Here is a 22,868-nt window from a genome sequence, read left to right as displayed (position 1 = left end):
TTCCAGTTTGGCGTGTGGGGCCTCTCCTCTGCTTCATCTCGGTTGCTCTCAGCGAGCTCACGCCTAACAACAGTTAGACCGCTCGCTGCTGCGCGTGAACAGGCTTCGCTGTTTGTGTGCACACATTTCGTTGTGTGTCCACGTGCTTCGCTGTTGTGTGTGAACATACTTCATCACGCAGGGTGAACGAGCTTCGTCACCAAGCGTGAACACGCTTCAACGCTGCGCAGGAACAACTCGAATGCAGCGACACCTTTCCAGTTTGGGGCGCGGAGCCTGTGCTTTGCCTCGTTTGAATCGCTCCAGCGTGCTCGCACCCGACCGTCAGACGAGAGCCCCGCTCCCTCGGCTGTCACAAGCAGCCTCCGGCCCCAGGGAAAAATCCCTTCGGCAACACCGCCCCATGGGGCCCACAGCACTGGCATCTGCCTTGCTCATGTTCCCGTCCCCTCACCGCCTCCCTGCCTCTCTCGCCTCCGCGCTGGCTGTTGGAGCACAGGAAGCGGAGACGAGACGCTCTCGGCAGGAAGGTGGAGAAACGCCCCAGCGTGACGACGACATCCTGACTTGAACCCTGCCCCGGCACTGCTCTCCTCCGAACCGCAGCGCGTGGCTTCTGCCCGGCCCTGCTCCGTCCAGGGAGACGCGGGATGGACGCGGGAGGCTGTCCCCGCACAGGAAAACTGCCCGTCTTGGAAGGCGCTGCCAACCAAGGCCTTGTTAAATCCCCAGCGGGAACGGACCGACTGTCAGGAGCCCTCCGTGGGATAAGAGGCTGTCAGCATGCCCGCTGCAAGCACCGCGGCACTGCTAGCGCCATAAGCCATGCCCAGCGTGGTCGGTCGGTGATAACGCCAGTCCGGAAACTGCCTCCTGGGAGCCTTGAAGACGTGTGGAGCTTGTCAGTTCAGGGGCTGCTGCTAACCAATGCAACAGCCGCAGCAGCAATGCAAAGACACAACTAGCATTGGTTGTGGGGCTGGCAATACTAAATACCGTGTAATGTCAACGGGAACGCTTTGTCACACGCTCCGAGAAGTCGCACGTTACGGCATCCTAAGTAGCAGTGCTGACCCGCCCTGTGGTTTGCCGACAGAAAAACATGCGATTTCCCCAAAAGTCTAGACCCACTTCACACGTATCGGGGGAGGGAAAAGCCATGAGAAGCTTATCATATAATAGAAAAAATCAGCTCTAAGGACATGTGCTGTAAGAGGTACTTTTCAAATGTAAATCGTGGAACTCACCAGGCTGCGTAGATGAAAACAGGATACTTTCCCCGCAGACATCTTAACGGGTACGCTTGTTTTACCGTCAGGATCAACCTAGGAGATGTTTCGAAGAAGGAGTAAGAAAAGGAAAACTCAACGAGAACTAAAATGAATATAGGGACAGCACATAAGGAGAGTAAACCACGGAAAGCCAACCAGTTACGGGCATCTGACTGGCGGCCTGTGGGCTGCGTGCAGCTCCCAAACTCCCAGTCCCGAGTCTGCTTGCCCCATCGCTTCGCTGCTGCTGCTGCCACCAAAATCCCCTTCCCTAGCCCAGCATCTGCTTCCTGCGTGCCCACTTCCCCCCGCCACCCCTTGTGCACTAGGGCCAAGGCAGGGCGGCACAGTCCTGGTGCAAGGGAGTCTGTGGCTGGGGAGGTCCTGCAGACCCCTTTCAGCTCGTGCAGGAGGCGGCTCTGGTGGGCATGCAGCCCCTACAGCATGCGGATAGGGGGGCTGCAGCCCCAGCCACTCAGAAATTGGACGGCTCTGTTGTCAAACAAGACGTTTCAGGAAGCAGCGGTTCTAAACAGAGAGCAGTTACTGGAAAACAAAGGGTAGGGAAGGGAGGAAAAAGAAAGGGGTATGAAGCGAGCTAGCTTACAAAAGCTTATGAACCTCTGATTGACTTAGTCAATGAAAGGGTCACGAACAAACTTTAAAACTGGATCAACAAGCTTTAAGAGTGGATTGTCTTTTAATGGAGAAAAACGTGGGCAAAGATGGTTTTTCCCTTTCAGGCTGGCAGAGGTCCAGGGATGCTGGGGGACTATGTGTTAATATGAATCTGGAGAGGGTCTGGGTCAGAAGTACAATAAACCAGTTTAATCTAAATCAGTTCAGTCTAATACTACATCCATCCAGGCTTATCTTAAACCCGTTTCGGCAATCTTGAAGGTGTCTTATGTGCACCATCCTTCTGTTGTGTTCCAGATCTGAACCTGTTTCCAATCTCTCAGACCAGCTTGTGTGTAATTTGTGTCCCAAGCCTAACAGAGGAGTCAAGAATTTAACAGCTAACGACACTACTTGCTTGAAGAACATACCAAATGCATCCAGCAAATGTACTTGTGCAAAGCATTTGCACGTAACAATATACGTTTATATTTCATGCCTTTGAATGGATACGTTCCTTAGGGAACACGTGCACATTTGATTTTTCAGCAATGAAGTTCTTCAAAACTAAGATGGGAGCCAGGTTGTTCCCTCCAGCCTGTGCAAAGTGGAGGATGAATGCCCCGATCTCTCTGCCAGGGGCCACAGAAGGGTAAATCTAGTATTAAGTAACATCAGCATCAACCACTCTTCAGCCAACTGACTAGCAAGCAAGGAAGCTGCTCAGACGTAACCCACTTGTTTCTCCAAATCAGTTCAATTTGTTGCCGTTTACCTGCGGGGAACAGGCTAGAGAGTCATCCTTCCTCCATGCATGAACTGCCCAGGAGCTCATCCACTGGGAAAAGACAGGGAGAAACACACTACTCCTGCCATGCCTCAAGGGGAATTCCCTTTGGCTAAAAACAGACCCAGGACTCTTCCTCCCCCTCTTGGCTCCCTCAAGAGTCTTTCACTTGGGGATCCTACAGGTAAAGTACCCCACTCCCTACCATAAGTACCTGTGACCTGAGATAACAGGACTCCTGGGACAACTGTGACTAATCCATGCTAATTTTCATTCAAGCCTCATGTTTAAATGACTTCTCCCTCCCTCCCCTTTTGATAGGAGTTAAAGACCAGTGATAAAGCCCTTGTTTGCTTTCTGCCTTAGGTACTTACTAGTGCTCCTCTCTCACTGCACCTTTGCGGAGCCTGGAGCGTTAGCTAACAGAAGAGGTTCTGCAGACTAAACAAAGTGTAGGATTTTGCATGCAGCATGTGTGCACACGCACACACATGCACACACACACGCACACGCAAGCTTGCAAGGTTTTCCAGCATAGCTCCAGCAGAAGGACACTGTCAAAAAGTGGGATGCAAGGAAGGGGGAGGAAATGCAGAGAATTACGCGGTCTGTGGATTCCACAAGCTCAAAATGCATGATATTACTTCACTATAATTGAGCCGGTATTGTTCCAAAGACTAACTTAGGAAAAACAGGTGCAAAGGAAAGACCGATTCCTAAAGTGAACTGAAATTATTTCCTCCTCCGTAAGTTAACAGAAATAAAAGGAAAGAAGAAATCCCTTTCAACTGCAGTTTTGATTGTAGCATAACAAACTTCACAGGTGGCCGTGATGTTTTAGCCTAGAGAGAGTGAGGACCATTTTTACAAAGAACGATGTTATGTCTGAAATATAACTGCTTCATAGATTCATAGATTCATAGATGTTAGGGTCGGAAGGGACCTCAATAGATCATCGAGTCTGACCCCCTGCATAAGCAGGAAAGAGTGCTGGGTCTAGATGACCCCAGCTAGATACTCGTCCAACCTCCTCTTGAAGACCCCCAGGGTAGGGGAGAGCACCACCTCCCTTGGGAGCCCGTTCCAGACCTTGGCCACTCGAACTGTGAAGAAGTTCTTCCTAATGTCCAATCTAAATCTGCTCTCTGCTAGCTTGTGGCCGTTGTTTCTTGTAACCCCCGGGGGTGCCTTGGTGAATAAATCCTCACCAATTCCCTTCTGTGCCCCCGTGATGAACTTAAAGGCAGCCACAAGGTCACCTCTCAACCTTCTCTTGCGGAGGCTGAAAAGGTCCAGTTTCTCTAGTCTCTCCTCGTAGGGCTTGGTCTGCAGGCCCTTGACCATACGAGTTGCCCTTCTCTGGACCCTCTCCAGGTTATCCGCATCCTTCTTGAAGTGCGGCGCCCAGAATTGCACACAGTACTCCAACTGCGGTCTGACCAGCGCCCGATAGAGGGGAAGTATCACCTCCCTGGACCTATTTGTCATGCATCTGCTGATGCACGATAAAGGGCCATTGGCTTTTCTGATGGCTTCATCACACTGCAGGCTCATGTTTATCTTGGAGTCCACTAGGACTCCGAGATCCCTTTCCACCTCTGTGCCACCCAGCAGGCTGTAGGTGTGCTGGACATTTTTCCTCCCTAGGTGCAGCACTTTGCATTTCTCCTTGTTGAACTGCATCCTGTTGTTTTCTGCCCACTTGTCCAACCTATCCAGGTCTGCCTGCAGCTGTTCCCTGCCCTCCGGCATGTCCACTTCTCCCCATAGCTTTGTGATTCATCATTGCTGCAGATAAAGACTGCTCTTTGTGATGCCCCTACTATAGCACTGCTATATGTCAAAATGGTGAAATATGCCCCCCAAATGTAATGAGAATATTTACATACTGTATTAGCAGGGGTGCAATACCTCAGCTTTGCATAATGTTTCAGAAAGTTTTAACCTCTACAAACTAAAAGAAACAGACATAAGGACAGTTCTTAAAAAGCCACTCCTGTGCCCCTGGCTCTGGCACAAACTCTTCTAGTTTCTATGCAATGCTCTGTGCAAGCACGTGGACTGTAACGTTTACAGCATTACATACTCTACCCAGGGTCGCAGATGTTTGTGTATGACACAGGACAGTCCTCAATCTGCATATCCCGCACAGACAGAACCAAGTAAACAGCCCATTTGTCAAAAGTACATAAAATATGGTATTGATAGTTCATTGCTTTAATGTCAAAAGCTACTGAAAGAGGAAAAGTGCTCTTTACCAGACAAGCTTTCTTTTTGCAGAGATCACATCCACTACTCCTTCCTTGGAAGAAATCTGGGCAGGGTGGCACACTGGAGACGAACTGGTTCAATGACGCAGCAGCTTTCCTTCTTGGGATGCAACGAAGGCACTTACAGAAAGCAAGGGCTCTAAATAAAAGAGAATTTAAAGATAAACGTTAGACTGAGGTACATTGAAAGGCTCAGTAGAGAGAAACAAGGTGAACAGGGGCAGCAAACAGGGCAAAGGAGACGAGGGAAGAGGAGCCAGGCACCTGACCCGAACCCCTGGAAGGAAAGTGAGCTGGGGCTGCGTGTACGTCTGGGCACGTGCTCTAAGGAGCTGGGAGTGCTGCAAGCTGGGGGACTGCTACCTCTGTCTGACAAAAGTCTTAACAAGGGCCAGGAGGGGAGAAAAGGAGACTCTGCGTGACCAGGGGCAGCAAACGGGGCAGTTTGCAAACAGTTCATAAGTCAGTTTGCAGGTTTCAATGTGACGGTGACGGGTGTGCACACTGCACAGTACAGTCTTTGTAACAAGACTAAGAGCGGTGTAACTGTAAAAGTGTGGTTTGGACTGTCAAGCGAACCACAGCAGTCACAAGGCAGGCTGTCAGAGCAGTGCCTCCCAAACTTTTCCTCAGCACGATCCATTTATGGCCCCATTCCTCAGCATGACCCCTCACTCCCCACCCATAGCCCCCCACCCCTGCCACCCCATCCCGCTGATGTTTCAAGCCCATTTGGGTTCGTGACCTACAGTTTGGGAACCACTGTGTTAGAGGTACAGTTATATAGACATGTATCTATTTATATATAGAAATATTATGTTTTTTAAAGTTAGTTCACAGGTCAGTTTGCCCCCCGTTCTTTAAAGGGGAGCCTTTAATGTAAGTTCTTTCTTTAATTGAGAGTACCTAATCTACATCTATTTAGTGTAAGTCACTAAAACACAGCAATTAGACCAGTTCTTGTGCTCCTTGCTTAACTGGAGTCCAGAGTGAGAGGGAAGTTGGAGGCGGCGTTTGCTAGGTAATTTATCTGGAAACTCTCTCACCTTCCTTCACCATAAACTTGGAGAGAGGAAGCGGGTTAGCAGGGGAAAGGGAAGCTTTTGGGACCAAGGAGCCTCACAGAGCCCAGTTTACAAGGGAGTTTGCTAGGAAAGGTCTGGTTGGAAAGAGGGACGAGCAGAGAGAGGGAGCGGATTAAGAAACCCAGCGACACGCCTGGAAGACATCAAAATCCCCGAGCCACTGCCACTGCCAGCTCTCTCTGGGCTCCTACCTGTGAGGTGTCCACCCAGGCAGGAGCGCTCACCATCTACCCCACGGGGTTTGCCACTGGCAGGTTCCTTTCAGTGACAGCGAGATGGGGGAGCCTGTGATGTGAGCCGCGCGTTCAGGTGGTGCCCCTCGGGAAGCAGGCGAGAGAGCTACAGGAGGAGGTGGCGAGGCTCCAAAGCATCCTCCACCATGACAACTTCATCAATTTGATGCTTGAGGATACTTCTACTGTGGTGACAAGACTGCCAAGGGCGGCACTAGAGAAGGAAGAGGACTTGAACGCCAAGGAAGGCAGAAGCTGAAAGCTTGTGACCTCTTGCAGCAAGGAGAAATATTCACGCCCACCTGCAGTGGTTTGCCTGGAGAAGAGACGTGAAGCCCCAGCAGCAGAGGAGGAGCATGTTCCATCGGTGGCAGAGGCCAGGCCAAGCCTTTCCAAGAGAGGGAGGGTCGAGACCACTGCCACCAAGAGGAAGTGAAGGGTGGGGGTGGTTGGATACTCTCTGCTCTAGGGGAAGGAGGCATCCGTCTGCCAGCCTGACCAGCTAGCGGATTTACCACGGTTCTCGTGGGGGATTTCAATCCCCGACATCTGCTGGGAAGGCAATACAGCAGCGCACAGGCACACCAGGAAAGTGCTGGAGAGTGCTGGGGACAACCTCCTGGTGCAAGCGGTGCAGAGGCCAAGTAGGGGCCATGCTCTTCCTGACCTCCTGCTGACAAGCTGAGAAGAATTGGTGGGGAATCAATCAGTGAATGGCACCGTGGGCAGCACCAACCACGAGATGACTGAGTTCAGGATCAGGAGGCAGACAGGCAGCAGGGTACGAGCCCCGCCCTTCAGAAAAGCAGACTTCCCTTCACTCAGGAAGTGCTGATGGGCGGGCTCCCCTGGGAGGCCAATCGGAAAGTAAAAGGAGTCCAGGAGAGCTGGCTGTATTTTAAAGAAACCTGACAGAGGGCACAGGAATAAACCATCTCAACGCGCAGAAAGACTAGCAAGAATGGCAGATGACCAGGTCGGCTTAGCAGGGAACTCTCAGCACGCTAAAACACAAAAAGGCAGCGTGCAAGAAGTAGAAAGTTGGACCAACGACTAGGAAGGAGCATAACAGTACTGCTTGGCATGCAGGGACGAAATCAGGAGGGCCAAAGCACACCTGGAGTTGCACCTCATGAGGGGCTCGGACTAGACGACCTCCTGAGGTCCCTTCCAACCCTCATTTTCTCTCATTCGGTGAACTCTTCCACTGCAGTTTCATCCACCGGTTTTGTTCAAATGATCTAAAAGACTAGAGACAAATTGTTTCCTGTTACAAAATCTGCACTGGCTTGTCCCCCTTTTTTTATCTGTTTACTTCTTCAAACAGTTGAAGATAGCACTCGCCTATGGATTATGGGTTTATAATCGCCACGACCACCATTCAGCCCTGTTTTAAAAGTACGGTATAGTTTACAACCCTCTGTTATAATAGGTGATTTTAATGAGACTGTATTTTTCTTAGGAGAGAGGCAAGAGTTTCTTAGGGTGATATTTTTTACTGGATCCACTGTGTAGTTAAGATCAAGTTAGACAAGCTTTTAAATGCAAGACAAGCTCAGTCATTTCATTCTTTACAGCTCCTGAATGAATGCTACATGGTACTAGTGATTTAATGGTCTTTAATACACGACTTTATTCTAGCACTTGATCTCCTGGCACCAAAATCTCCAAACTCATCTCCTCCATATTATCTAAAAGGAGTAACAGAAACCTCAACATCCTTTGGGATGAGAACTGATGAGCAGAAGTTGTTTTATTTCTTTTTATTCCTCTCTCTTCCTTAATTGCCCCCTATAGTCCCAGGTAGTCCAGCAGACCTAATAAATCTCTCACAGACTTTGTGTTTCTCATTTTTTTTAAAGATCAGAATGGACATATACAGTAACCACAACCTTTAAGTCACAGTTAAAAAGTTAAATAGTTTAACAGATATTTTTCACATCAGAAAATATCCATAATTTTGAAGCAGCTCCTTGGACACTTCAAAAGGTTGATTAAAATATTACTTTGCATAACCATAATACTCCAGACTTGTCAGAACTGCACTGAGAACAGCTAGAATCCCTCGAAAGAGCTGATAACTCAGTGCATTGTCTCACCAGCCCAAACCCCTCATTAGCTGCATCCTTGGGCTGCTGCTGCCACTGCCACTGGGGGCTGGAAGCTGCACCAAGCTCTTCCCAGTGTGGCTCTGTTTGGGCATGGCAGGCGGCAGTGCTGGGAGTGGGGGCTATGGCAAATTATGGGGTGGCTGTAGCTCCCCCACCCATAGCTACCCCTTTCAATGCTGCTGCTGCCGCCACTGTCCTTCTCACCTGGCCTGAGCGCAGCCTCAGCCCAGCCCAGCCCCCGGCGGCAGCCTGCCCTCACCCCGCGCACAGATCCGGGGGACACAAGCCCGCCCTGGGGACGCGTGCAGGAGTGGGAGCCACCCCTTCCCTCCCTGCCACCCTCGGATGAGTTGCGGCTCCGTCTCACGTCCTGCCCCACTTCAGCTGGGCAGTGCCTGCCCCTGCCCCAGCCCCACTCCCTCTCTCACTGCGGGGGACCTCAATCTGCGCCCCCCATGCCTCTTTCCTTCCCAACACCCCTTCACCCCCACAGACTTACCAGCCAAATGCTGTTCTCCAAGCTGCCAGGCTGCATATTGGCAATTGGATCAGTATCATCCAATATGGATGGTCTACAATCAGCCATCGGTATCGGCCCAAAACATCTTTATCGGTGCATCTTACTGCTAGTACTTCATCAATAATACATGTACAGTTTTGAAAGTATCAATCATGACAGAGCACAATTTCAGAACTCTATAATTAACAAAGGTTGATAAAATAGTCTTGCACGTTAACACCAAAACCTTGGTGGAGCTATTAATTAAGAGCACAGCACAACAGGGATTTAGGAGGTTACACTCAAACCTAATGTACGCTTGGTATCACCAAAAGGACAACTGAATCCCATCCACTATTAAACTGGTCAACTGACATATCTGGAGGGGGAAAAAGTTAAAATACAAGATTATTTTTTGTTCTTATTTGAAAATGAGCAGTCTCTCAGCTAATACATTCTGATTTTTTTGAACTGTTACTTGAAAGCAAAAGTGAATGTGACTAATTACTAACAGTTAAGCATACACTAGTAGGTATACATTCTTGTCTTCAAAAGAGTAAGCAGACACACCCAAACCCTATATACTTAAGGTAGTTGTGAGGTCCAGGAAGTGTACAAGAGGCAAGGATTGTTGTGGGTGATATCTTTTATTAGACCAACCGCATGGTTGGAATAGATTAGTCAAGCTTTCAAATGCAATGCATCCTTCAAGATATCACCCACAAAAACCCTTGGTCTCACATACCTCCTGGATCCTCACAGCTACAACATCATTCCAACAGCAGGAGAAGCAATGATTTTTTTGGTGATGTCTTTCATCAAACCAACTCTAGTGTTGTCAGAGCTGTTAGATAAGCTTTCAGACATCAAGTGTCTTTCCTCAAGTCCAAAAAACCTTGTCCAACAGCTCTCCCAACTATACTAAAGATAGCACAAAAAATCCTTGCCTCTGACTCCATGTAAATGCAAACAGTCTGCTTGGAGGCACAGAGGAAAACTGTGAACTAGGTGTGAAGAGGAATTCTCATTGTAGGATACAAGAAATGCAGTAAAATAGTTCAAGCACCATGCAGGCTTACCCAGAGACATCAACATTTCCCACATACTGAAATACCTGCTATTTGAATATGAAGCTCAAAAGAGGAACACCAAAGCCTGGTTCCTACTAATCACAAGTTTATTGTCATGGCAAACAAAAGCGCAAAATAGTTCTTCGTGGTAAAATATACAGTCCTCTGTAGAGGGAATAGGCCACTCGCTCTATCGAAAGATTTTCATTAGCACGCTGCAGGTTATATAAAAATTACCAACTTCTGTTTAATACAGTTTTTCAGACAAGAAAAAAGCACTATCAGGCTGAAGAGGGCAATTACTGCATTCCCTTCTGTGATAAAGACAAAGGTAGGAATTATACTTAATACAGAACAATTAACTATTAGACATTACCGCAGCTTCAGCACGTTATTTCCAGTTTTAAATTACAGTCTGAGATGAGGAGACTGACAGATAATTAGAGGCAGTGAACTGGCCAATGTGCTGCAATAGCCAGTTAGAAGGGTAATCGGCTTATACCGGCAAATACGAAGGGAACATTAAGGCAGTGAACATTTTATTTCAATTAAAACTTCTACAACTGACACTTCAGGTCCCAATGAAAAACTGCATCTTATAAGATAAACTGTTTTTCTTTCCCCAAACACAAGGCCTAAAAATATTCCTTAATCTTCACTAAAGATGTCCTTGATTCCTGATCAGAATATCTTGGTATAGCTATACCATTACAGGTTTTTAGTTTGGGGGAATACTATGAAACAAAAATCTGGTTCAGTGGTAAACTGTGCAGCAATCCTGAAACACATTATGCCATCTTTACTTTGTGGGGGAGAAACCCAACAGCTCCATAGCTAAAGAAAGCCAAAATACCCAAACTTCTAATTCAGTGACTCTCCACCAAGGTGACTTGAGTTCCTCTAAAGGCAGCCGTAGGGTGCCACACACTCACCCTTAGTGCTGGCAGACAGGAAAACAGGATTCAGAAGTAGGGGTCTACCAAATTCAAGACTTTCGCAGAAACCAGGAATCTGGTAGGTGCCTTGTGAAAAAGCCCAAGCTGAAACCCTGGCAGCAAGCAGGGCTGTGGGGAGGGGAAGGAGGGAGCTGGAAACGGGCTGGAAGCCCTGGTCCTGGGGGGAGTGGGGGGGAAGCAGGGGGAGCTGGACTGAGATTTTCTCTGCTGAGCATGACAGGCCCCTCCCACGTCTCCAATTGGCTGAGGGGCCCTGGAAGCCCTGCCCCTCACTGGAGATTGAGAGATGGCCATGGGTTGGGACTCCCGGGGCCCTTCAGCCAGAGGTGTGGGGGGGCCTGCCATGCGCCACCGTGAAAATGGTGACCACCACTGCACTCGCATCACAGAGTCGGGGGGAAGCCCCTGCGAGCGACGTAGGCCCCATATTCATAAGGTAAAGTCAGAGATTTCCAGCAGGAATTCAATATTAAAGACATTCTGACCTGTCCTGGCTTTTCTGAGTTGGTTGCAACAGAAAATTGCCATTATTTTTCTGTAGTAAAAAAAAAGTAGAAGCTAAGACTTGGAATTTCCCAAGCTATGTCTTCAGTCTAAAAAGCTGAGGAACACAGTACTAATTAATAGCTGACTATGAAAAATCTTTATGAGGAAAATTTGGAGAAGGAGCAGCACAAGAACTACAACTTTGACAAATAGGATGTTAACATGCAAGCCAAGCATCTGTTTAATTCGCATTTTTACTTGAAAGGTTATAAGAAAAGTTCCTACACATCAAAGAGCTACTCAGCACAGCTCACAAAGACGTTCTCAAGGACCCAGAGGGACGGCCCTCCATCTTCAGCTCCCTCTGTGCAAAAATGAAGTTTCTTTCCTACCTATGGGGACGTTTTACCATCTTGTAACATCTACTCTTTTCCCAGAGCCTAACGAAGGGACTTTGATCCCGAAAGCCTGCAGAAAAGGACAGTTTTCTTGCCATTTTCCAGTTGGTCTAATAAAAGGTATCATTTTGGAACCCAGAGTTCTAGTTTTTTGTATATAAGAAAAGTTAGCAACTTTGCAGTCATATATGAAAGCCTACAGGTACAATAAGAGAGCTTGTGATTTGCACCACTTAGCAGCACTGTGAGCAATCATATAAATTAGAGGTGCACTGATACCTTGGTCTGATATCGGATCGGTACCAGTAGAAAGAAAACTGGCTGTATCGGATATCGGCCCGATGGGGCTGATAATTTGGCTGATAAATGCCTGTGCTATGCGTGGTCGAAGCACAGCACTCAGGAAGCAAGGAGCACATCTGGCAGCGTGGAGAGCTGCCTTCAGCTGGCAAGTCTGGTGTGGTGTAAGGGGAGGGAAGGGGCATGTTGGGGGCAGATCAAGGCTCCCGCTGGTGATGGAGGGGGCGGGGCAAGGCGCTGTCCAGGCAGGGTGGAGAGGGGGAGCTCCAGCTTGTGGTGGGGGGAGGCGGCTCCCACTGCTGCTTGCACTCTGGGAGGGCATGGGCGGGGGGGGGTGTGCCCCTTGGATCTGTGCACGGCAGGGTGGGCTGCAGCCCGGGCTGCGTGGAGCTCTTCTCGGTGGAGGCTGGGCTCGGAGAGGGTGTCGGTGGCATTGGGAGGATGCTGCATCCAGCCCAAATTTCACCACCGCTGTGCTCCCAGTGCCACCGCTGCCAGCAGCCCAACGCAGCCCCGGGTTTTCCTGGTGCGTGGGTGGAGGTGGGGCGTTGAGCCAGGGCTGCACCGAGTGGCTGGCGGTGGTGGCGCTGGAAGCAGAGCCCTGGCAAAATTTGGGCTGGATGCAGCATCCTCCCAGCGCTGCCGGCACCCACTCCAAGCCTAGCCCCTGCCGAGAAGAGCCCCACGCGGTCCTGGCTGCAGCCTGCCCCGTCCCACACAGATCCAGGGGGGCACATGTCCCCCCGGTGCCTTCCCGGGTTGCAAGCAGCAGTGACAGCCGGCCCCTCATCACGAGTCGTGGCTCCGTCCCCTCCACCCCGCCTGGGCAGCACCTCCCTCTGCCTCCTCCCTCACCATAGGCGGCGTTGATCTGCACCCCCGCAACGCCCCTTCCCCTTCCCCTTCTCCTTCTCCTTCCCCTTCCACCAGACTGGACTTAACCAGCTGGAGGTAGCTGTATCGGAAACCAGATCGGTATCAGCCAATATGCCTCCTTAAATATCAGCTATCGATATCAGCCCCAAAAATCTCTATCGGTACACCCCTAATATAAATTCATAACTTAAAAAAATATTTTAAAGGTATTATTTGGTTATTGTCCCAAAGTTCATTAAGTTTTTAATAAACATAAGAGTATCTCACTACTCAGAAAGAGCTTAACTAATTTCCTTTTTCTCTAAAAGCTGTAAAATGATCAGCAATTAATAAAAAAGCACAGCTTTCTGGGCAAAGTCTTCAAAAGCCAGAACAACATTGCATGTTGTAGTAGAGTTTGATTGAGTGTGTCAGGAACTCAGCTAAAATGTCTTTAATTAATCCAAAAGCCAAGAGCAGATATATAGTGACTAAAAAGTGTACCCCCGGGGGGTGGGAGCAGCCGGATGCGGAGCAGGTGGGGGTGGCGAGCGGTCAGACATGGCGGGGGGGGGCAAGGGCCAGACAGAGCAGGGGCACGGTGAGTGGCAGAGTAGCGGCAGCGCAGCTTCTGTGGGCCCCGCTCTCCCTCCGCCCTGGCCCTGCTCCTGTGAGGCAGCAGGTGTGCTACATCTGCGCCCGCCCCTGTACATTCCCTGGGACCTTTCAAATTACCTCCAGGGGTAGGCATACCCCAGGTTGACAACACCTGCTTTAAGCAAATGCTCTAAAACACTGACAAAGAACGTTTTGCGTTTGAAAGCTTGTCTAACTTAATTCCAACCATTCAGTTGGTCCAATAAAAGTGATCACACCCAAAAATCCTTGCCTCTTGCATACTTCCTGGATCATCACAGGTAGAACATAACTCTACACAAACGGGTGCTCAAACCACGGGGTGCTCAAACATCGCTCTAAACAAAGGCATGCCAGGGCCCCATCCATCTGTGCAGAGGGAGGCAGGGGGCACGCCAGCCCCAAGACAGCGCAGAAAGGGGGCTTTGTCAGCCTCAACCCGAGCCCAAGGGGCTTGACAAGGCCCCACTACAGCGGCAGGTTGGGGGCATGCCCGTCCCCACGGCAGTCCCATGGAAGGAAGAATGGCCAGGCCCAAAACCAGCCATGCAGGGGAAGAAGGGAAAGCTCCAGAAGAAGAAGTGCAAAGTCCTGAACTTAAGACAGAACAGTCTCATGCACCGCTACAGGCGTGGGACCAACTGGCTAAGCAGCAGCTCCACAGAAAAGGACCTGGGGGTTACAGCGGACAATAAGCTGAATAGGTGCCAACAGTGTGTGCTTGTTGCCAAGAAGGCTAACAGCATACTGGGCTGCATTAGTAGGAGTGTTGTCAGCACTGAGGGAAGTCATTATTCCCCACTTTTCTGCACTGGTGAGGTTACATGTGGAGTACTGTGCTCAGTTTTGTGCCCCCTACTACAGAAGGGATGTGAACAAGCTGGACATTAGGAAAAACTTTCTGACTAAGAGACTGGTGAAGTGCTGGGACGGCTTATCTAGAGGGTGGTGGACTCTTGGAGGATTTTAAGGCCTGGCTCAACAAATCTCTGGCAAGATCAAATTAAGGATGGTCCTGCTTTTAGCAAGGGGTTGGACTAGATGAGTTACTGGAACCCCTTTCAACCCTAGTTTTCTCTGATTTATTAGAAACATTTGGAAAAATAGCAGTATAAGAAACAAAATTGGCGATGTAGCATCCATGGGCATCTACACGCAAACAGCAGCTACATCCCCATTGCAACACACTCCCCTGGTATAGCGCGCCACTACGGTGAAGTAGCGGCTAAAAATAATCATGTGCCACACACACAGCACAGTAAAGTTGCCATAGTGACACATGTAGATGCGCCCTGTATCTTGTTAGAATTTGATTGAGCGTGTCAGTAATTCAGTTCAAATGTCTTTATTAAATCCAAAAGCCAACAGCAGAGATACAATTACTTTAAACAAATGCTCTAAAATAGTGACAAAAAGTTTTTCAGCTCAGCTCTGGTGGTGCAGTGGGTTAGCATGTGGTACTTATAAAGCAACACTGGGAAATGATGCCAAGGTTGTGAGTTCTGGTCTCCCCTACAGCATTTGACTTTTAGTTGGGATGCTGAAGCAAGCATGCGTGTGCCCTTGGCTCCTGTTCAGTGGTAAGGAGCCAGCAGCAGCAATAAGGTGACCTGGGCCAGCTGTAGGGAAGTGGGAAGGGGTTTTCTCCCATCCCTATTTAGTTGAAGGGAGAGCAGGAGGAGTCTGAACTGCGCATCAGCATCATTGGCTTCAGACCGTGTTCAGGTGAGTGCACAGAAGGGAGTCTTAAGAGAAACTTAAAGCATTGTGGGTGAGGACACATGGAGGTCAAGGGGAAAGGGACCTGGTGATGGGGGTCTGCTACAGACCACCACATCAAGGAGCAGAGCTAGACTGGGAATGCTTGCAGCAGCTCTCAGAGGCCGTACAGTCTAGGGACATGGTTGTCATGGGGGACCTAAACTACCCTGACATCTGCTGGGAAAAGCAGTCAGCCAAATCCAACCGCTCACCTAACGCAGGAAGTATACGGTCCCACTGGACTTGGTGTTGGCTATGGGGGATGACCTGGTAGGGGAGCTACAGATTCGTGGTCACCTTGGGGACAGTGACCACCACTCACTCAATCAAATTTATCATACGGCGTCGAGTGGGTAAGATAATAATAGGATGGAGGTGCTTGACTTTAGGAAGGCTAACTTCAGTGTGCTCAGTTTAACCAGCGATGCACTGCAGGAGAGGAGTATTGGCGAGATGGGAGTCCAGGAAGAGTGGTCGTTCCTAAAGGAAGTGATCCTTCAGGCACAGAGGGAGATGATCCCAGTGCGAGGGAAAGGGGAGAAAGGGGCCAAAAAACTTCCTTGGCTAAACACAAACATCCAGAAGAGCCTAAGGGCAAAAAAAAAAAGAAGGCATATAGGTGGTGAAAGCAGGAGGAAGCTACCAAGGAGGAGTGTATCTACTTGGCCTGCACTTGCAGGGTGGCAGTTAGAAAGGCCAAAGCAACTACAGAGCTGAGGCTGGCAACACAAATTAAAGACAACAAGAAGTCTATTGTCAGGTATGTAGGGAGCAAAAGGAAGGCGCAGGGCAGCACAGGACCCCTACTGAAGAAACACGAGCAATTAGTGACAGACAGGGGGGACAAGGCTGAGCTATTCAATGAGTTTTTTGCCTCAGTGTCCTTGAACAAGGGTCAAGATCAGTCTCCTAACAGGTTCTTAGATGGGAGCAGAGGGATACCAGCCTACCAACTGTCAGCGCTGACGTGGTGCAGAGTCACTTGGATGGACTGGATGTGTTTAAGTTAGCAGGCCCAGATGCGCTGCATCCGAGAGTACTGAAGGCATTTGCCGGTGTCATTGCAGAACCATTGGCACGGCTGTTTGAGCACTCGTGGCACTCGGGTCAGGTCCCAGAGGACTGGAAAAGGGCCAACGTGGTCCCCATTTTCAAGAAGGGGAGGAAAGAGGATACAAGTCATTATAGGCCAGTCAGCCTCACCTCCATCCTTGGAAAAGTCTTTGAAAAGATTATTAAGGATCAAATTTGTGGGAGTCCAGCGGGAAAAATAATGCAGCAGGGCAACCAGCATTGATCCGTAGCAGGTGGATCATGCCTGACTAATCTGGTTTCATTTTATAACCAGGTCACAAAATGCTGATGCAGAAGTAGAGGTGGATGTTGTTTTTTTGGATTTTAGGAAGACCTTCGATACGGTATATCATCCCACTCTCTTAAATAAATTAAGAGGCTGTGACTTAGATGTTTACACGGTCTGGTGGGTGGCAAATTGGCTTGCGGGTCGCACCCAGAGAGTGGTAGCAGACGGGTCGGTATCGACCTGGAAGGATCTGGGTAGTGGGGTCCCACCGGGCTCAGTCCTCAGACCTGTACTCTTCAGTGTCTTCATCAGTGACTTGGATGTGGGCATGAAGTGTGTCCTCTGTGTAAGTCTGCAGATGATACCAAATTGTGGGGTGAAGTAAGCACTCTGGAGGGTAGGGAATGACTGCAGGCAGACCTGGACAGGTTGGAAAAGTGGGCTGAACACAACAGGACGCAGTACAACAAGGACAAATGCAGAGTACTGCACCTAGGACGTAAAAGTATCCAGCGCACCTACTGGCTAGGAAATGACCCTCTCAGCAGCGCAGAAGCGGAAAGGGATCTCGGAGTCCTAGCGGACTCCAAGATGAGCGTGAGTCGTCAGTGTGACGAAATCATCAGCAAAGCTAACTGCACTTTATCGTGCATCAGCAGATGCATGACAACTAGAACCAAGGAGGTGACACTTCCCCTCTATGCGGCACTGGTCAGACTCCAGATGGAGTACTGCGTCCAGTTTTGGGCGCCATACTTGAAGAAGGATGCGGACAGCTTCAAGAGGGTCCAGAGGAGAGCCACTTGTACGGTGAAGGGTTTACAGGCTCTGGACCTCTTCAGCCTCCACAAGAGAAGGCTGAGAGGTGATCTTGTGGCCAACTACAAATTCATTAGGGGGGGCGCAGCAAGGAACCAGAGATGCTCTGGTCACCAGGATGCCTCTTGGGGTAACAAGGAACAATGGTCACAACTGACAGAGAGCAGATTTAGGCTAGACATCAGGAAAACTTTCTTCACGGGAAGGGTGGCCAAAATTTGGAATGGGCTTCCAGAGAAGGTGGTGCTCTCCCCTACCTTAGGAGTCTTTAGGAGAAGGCTGGATAGGCATCTGGCTGGGGTCATCTGATCCCAGCACTCTTTCTTGCCTAGGCAGTGGGTCGGACTCAATGATCTGTTGAGGTCCGTTCCAACCCTAGTATCTATGAATCTATTAATTTATGAATCTTGTGTTTGAAAGCTTATCTAACTTAATTCCAACCATGCAGTTGGTCCAATAAAAGTCACCACACCCAAAAAATCCCTGCCTTTTGCATACTTCCTGGATCATCACAGCTAAAACACCACTCTTAACAAAGAGTGATCAACCTTTTTGTCTGGTGAGATGGATGGGCAGTGCCCAATCCACATGCAAGCAGTACGCAGTCAGTGGTTCCAGTCTGGGGCCCAAGGAGTTCATGACAGGGCCCCATCCAGCTGTCCAGAGCGGGCTAGGGCACAGCCCAGTCCTGATCCAGCATGAACAGGGATTTTTGGCCAGCCCCGATCGAAGCCCATGGAGGGAGGAAAGGTAGGGGCATGACAAGAAACCAATCCAAAGGCAACGGGGGGGGGAGGGGGTGCCTCACCGAAGGAAAGAGTTTAGACAGGTGAGAAACTGCCAAATTTCCCAACTGTGGGGAGCCCAATGGGGCAAATATCATAGCTCCACAGGCTGCAATTGGCCCAAGGACCAGAGGCTGAGCACCCGTGCTCTAACACTATCATCAAAACGCTATAACAATATTTATTATGCTTGCCAGCATTGAATCCGAACACTTACAGCTGGGCTCGCAGGAAGATCCTAGCTATCCCACGCTGCCTGACTCCCAGGGAAGCTCACTAGCAAAGAATCCACCTCTCCCACCTCTTCCCCTCCACCCCCAATCTCTCCCACTGTCATCTTCCGAGCTAGCCCACACACATCTAGCTTGTCATTCCCCAGACACACAACCTTCATTCCAGCCTGCCTGCAAGTCACTGCTTGGGTGACCGGAGGCAGCAGGCACACGTGTGTCTCTGCACACACATCCCCATGGCCTGCATGCACCCAGGCAGGGTCCTGGGAGTAGCACCAATAGCTGGATGCAGGTAAGTGTATGATCAGTGGGGGTTGGAGGTCCGGGACTTGGGGACTGTGTGTGCGTGGGCAGGGGGGATGGGTACCTGCCAGATATGGGGGAAGATAGCCGGGCGTCAAGGCTGCATCAGGGCAGGGGGGACGGGAGGGGTAGGCGCCTGCCCCTTCAGCAAGAGGAGGCGGCATCGGGGAGAGCTGCATAGGTGGGCTGGTGGCACTTGGGCTGGTGCTCATACTTGTATGGGCAGAGCAACTGGGAGACGCTGCTGAGGGACGGGCTGGACGGACCGTGACCAGGCTGCCTGGTGAGGCATGGCAGCCCCAGACCAGGGCAGGGGGGGCCGCCACAGGCCTCCCCTCCTCCCTCCAGCCTGTGCTGGGGCTGGACTCTCTCCGCTGAAATCCGCACGAACTGCGGGACTTCGGCCCGAATGGCACAGGGGCAGCTGGGGGCTCCCTTTAGGAGGGCTGGGGGAAGGCAGGTGGGGACTGGCCACTGATCTTCATAAATAGGTCCTGGTACAAAAAAAGTTGAGAACCACTGTCCTAGACCTCCCATCCCTTTAACGGGTATTTATTTCCTTGCCATTGTACACCCACCTTTTCTCTTACATTAGCATATCACTTCATCCTGCCAACTGAAGCATTTGGATTGTCTGTCTGGCTGCCTCTCTCAAGTCATACTTTCCTGAAACTGTCCTGCTTGAACCTGAGATGATAAAATAACACACTACCTATTACTTTACAGTTCTTAATTCCTAGATGTTTCATTTTTTTAAAAGTTACAGTAATCAAATAGTCAAATAAGTTAAGAGCTATGATGCTATGCGATTGCCAGGTCAAGGTTAAGTGCAGTTTTCGTAAAAACAAAACCCTTCTTTCTCTAAATCAGATTTGCTTAGTATATAAGGGAACAGGTGGAAGAAATGGGGTGTTTTTTTTCATCCCAGACCTACACACTGCTCCTGAATTTAAAAGCCAAACTGACCTCTTGCCTATTTCTACATCATGACAGGTGGTAAAAGAAGATATTCTTGCAGAATCGTTTTTCAGATTTTGTTCTGTTCAATCACTTCCCCAAAGTCCCCCCTCCCTGCGTTTTTCCTTTTTGGTCCAAATCCTCCAACCAAGAGAGAAAGAGAACGGTCCCAAGGCTTAAAATTGTAATTTATCAGCATGAAGCTCATGTGTGTTTGCACAACAACCAGTGCAATCAGTGGGCTAATGTGGCCTACAAACAGTACCAAAATAAAACTAACCTGTAAAAACTCCAGGATCCCATGCTGTATCTATTAAGTCTCATTTCCTTTGTTTGGTTTACTCTAGCTAAGCAAATGAGGTCATAATACTAGACTGATTAGCGGCTTTAAAGGTAAGACCTGCCTTAGCTTTGCTGTATATTTGTAAAACTAGTTTCACACCCCACTTCTGCAAATGATTATGCAAACATTTAGCCTCATGCGCTAATAGTCTTACTGAGTTTAACAGCTCATTTGTCGAAAACTATGCACACACAGACTTGGCCTTCGAATACAAATGGAGCTTTTTCAGACTATATCTTTTCAGGATAAGAACTAACAAACAGGCCATAGTGACAAATGCAGTTGCGTCGACATAAAAGGGAATTTTCATTTAATCTACACGCACCCTAAGTCTTTATTTGCATTTGTACAGCATCTGCTACAACAGAACTTTAGTCAGGATTGTCATCTCTCCTCATCGAAGGACGTACAAATAATTAACACAGACAGCGGTGATGTTTCTTATTGATTTATGTTTAGCCTTGAACCCTGGGGGTGCAGACTCAAGGCTTGCTTAGAGAGCCAGTATCCCAGGAGCCCTCACACTGAGGGTGGGACCCAGGGAGGGGTCCCAGAACTGAAAAAAGGCTGAGACCCAGATCACGAGGTCCAAGAGGCCCAGAGCCACCTGTGTCCAGGGCTGGGCAGGGGAGGGGTCTGGGAGCTCAAGGGGGCAGAGTGCATAAGAAGGAAAATCAAAGGGAGAACATCTCTGAGGCTTAGGGCGTGGAGTAGGGGAGGAAAAGGAACCACACCGTTTGCCCTTAAGGCTAGGTCCTGTAGGGCACCTGTAGTCAGGCCGAGAGGAACCTACCAAGGTTGGATGTCTGGATAGCGGCCAATGGGGCCTCAGACCCAGGGGAAACTTACTGGATTCGGGCTCACTCTAAGGCCTGCTAGCAGCCTCCTTGAATCAACCTGTAATATTAAGAGCGAGGCACGGCTGGTGAACAATGAAGAGAGAGTGACATTAGAGCTGGAGCCAGGCAGGAGCAGCAAGGCCGCTAGGGGCGTCATGGCAGCCCCTGCGGCTGTGAGCCTGTCACAGAGTACTTCTAGTTTTTCCTTTGAAAGGAAAATATAAAGTAGTGATAAAATTATGATCGCATAATCTGTGATTCCATGACTCGTTTCTTTAAAATTGGTTTAATGGACCACCGATAGTACAGTGCAGCCCCAACACAGCAGGCCAGGCTGCCAGTGGCCAATACATTCACGGGCTGGATCCAGGTGTTCCTGCTCTGGCACGTGGGTGGGCACCATCTGGCCAGGTGGGGGACAAACTGGCTTCAACACAGCCCTGATGGGGAAAGGAGCTTGACCCATCCTTGTCAAGAGGGAAAGAAGGCTAGCCAGGTGACCCTGTAGGGAGGGAAAGAGTGCGTGGCCTGGCCCAACCCGGCCCTGCAGGAAAGGAAGGGGACACGGTCCAACCCTGATCCCGAAGTGGGGGAACGTGGCCCAGGCCCACGGGGGAAAGAGGCATAGCTTGGCTCAGACCAGCCATGCAGGTACTGGGGCTTGGGGATTTGGCAGGGGAAGTGGTGGGGAGGCTGTGTTCATGGCCACCACTCGCTTGCTGCCAATTCCCCAGACCCATGGGGACCCCACAAGCCAGATGTGATGGCTCCATGGGGCTGCATTTGGCCCAGGGGATGGAAATTGAGCAACCCTTGTCTAGAAGATGCATAATACATCAATTTATATTTGCTTACAGAGATAATTAATAAAACATAAATATCAATGAAATGTTAGTTAAAATCTCAAAAGATTAAAAAATACCTGTCAGCATTTTCATTTTTACACTCTCTGCCTTGTATGGATAGCCATTTTAATAATATAACATTAGGTATCGTTTTCAAAAGATCCTGCCTGTTTGAAAATATGCATAAGTGGAGCAGCTGTAAATGCTTCACAACAAGTCGTAGCGCTGAAAGAAGAAGAAAAAAAAGTTAATTTCTCAATTAGTGAATGAGTTCACATTTTGGACTCTAAAAATACCCACGGTTAGTTCTGTAGACAATACATTTAGAAATCCTTTCCAAGAGTTACAGAAGTTCCATGTCCAATACAAATCACCATTTCCAAAGATACTAACAGAGCCAACAAACAGTCTTCAAAGCAACCTTGAAAACAGCACAAGAAAAGCTGGAAAGCAGGGTTTGATGCTTTTCCACCACAAATCATACTAGCCTATCTTCAAAAAGGCCAAAAGGTTCCCAAACAGTTATAACTTTTATTCCCTACCAGCCTTTACTACACCTGAACTAGCAGCTTAAACGTCAAAACTTTTCATTCTATTTTTAATCTGTCGTTTTTTATTTTTTTAAATCTATTTTTAATCTTTCTTGTTTCCCCAAGAAAAGCCATTTTAAGGATCCGATCCAATTGACACTGAGATGAATGGGAGTCTTTTCACTGACTTTACAGAGTACTGAATCAAGCCCAAAGCATTCGTAGTGGATGATTTCCTCTTTGGAACCCCGCCCCCCACTCCGCAAGGGAAATCACCTATCAGTTATGATACCACATACCAATGTAAGAGCAGAGACTCGCCAAAACAAAAGCAAAACACCCAACCTCCATCAATCAGTGTTAAAACAGAAACACGTTTCTAAGTGTGTAAATCAGGAAGAAGAAGGGCTTTTTTCAGCATTGAGGAAATCGGGACTGTTAGTCTTAACTTTACACAGAAGAGCAATTTTAAAACTATCCCATACTAAATCCCAAGATTAATGTAAAAAGATGAAACTATCTCACCAGAGGAAAGAGTTTAGACAGGTGAGAAACAGAACCTAGTATTCATGGAA

The 22,868-nt window shown here is 49.0% G+C and overlaps 1 long non-coding RNA gene across 1 annotated transcript; it reads right to left on the bottom strand.

Moving 5' to 3' along the window:
* Positions 1-1,118: 1,118 nt before the first annotated feature.
* LOC132248778 (uncharacterized) lies at positions 1,119-20,045 on the bottom strand. The gene is made up of 3 exons (XR_009460169.1): positions 19,358-20,045; positions 4,935-5,085; positions 1,119-1,325 (listed from the first exon to the last, which is right to left on the bottom strand). It is a non-coding gene; the product is annotated as an uncharacterized LOC132248778 (long non-coding RNA).
* Between the last annotated feature and the right edge of the window lie 2,823 nt (positions 20,046-22,868).

Source organism: Alligator mississippiensis, chromosome 1 (genome assembly GCF_030867095.1).
Source record: "Alligator mississippiensis isolate rAllMis1 chromosome 1, rAllMis1, whole genome shotgun sequence".
NCBI lineage: Eukaryota > Metazoa > Chordata > Crocodylia > Alligatoridae > Alligator > Alligator mississippiensis.
The sequence above is the reverse complement of the archived record's forward strand: the minus strand, read 5'-3'. Positions and strand labels throughout refer to the sequence as shown.